Raw genomic sequence first — 214 nt, 5'->3', positions numbered from 1 at the left:
GCTCAATCCCCCTCTTTGACCACAGTGCGCAGACTTCTACCCGCAGAACAGCGAGGGCACAGGGCTTGAGGACGATGGGTTAAAGTCAAATGGAGCACAGGCAGATTCTCTGTTCCGAACAGCAGTAGAGTCTTGAGCATCACCAAACACCAAGAAGCACCGCTCAGAAACACTGGCTATACACCCCTGCTGGAAACCGTGACGCAGGCATTCC

The sequence above is a fragment of the Buceros rhinoceros genome, unplaced genomic scaffold, assembly GCF_000710305.1.
Source record: "Buceros rhinoceros silvestris isolate BGI_N320 unplaced genomic scaffold, ASM71030v1 scaffold8199, whole genome shotgun sequence".
Classification (NCBI taxonomy): domain Eukaryota; kingdom Metazoa; phylum Chordata; class Aves; order Bucerotiformes; family Bucerotidae; genus Buceros; species Buceros rhinoceros.
The sequence above is the reverse complement of the archived record's forward strand: the minus strand, read 5'-3'. Positions refer to the sequence as shown.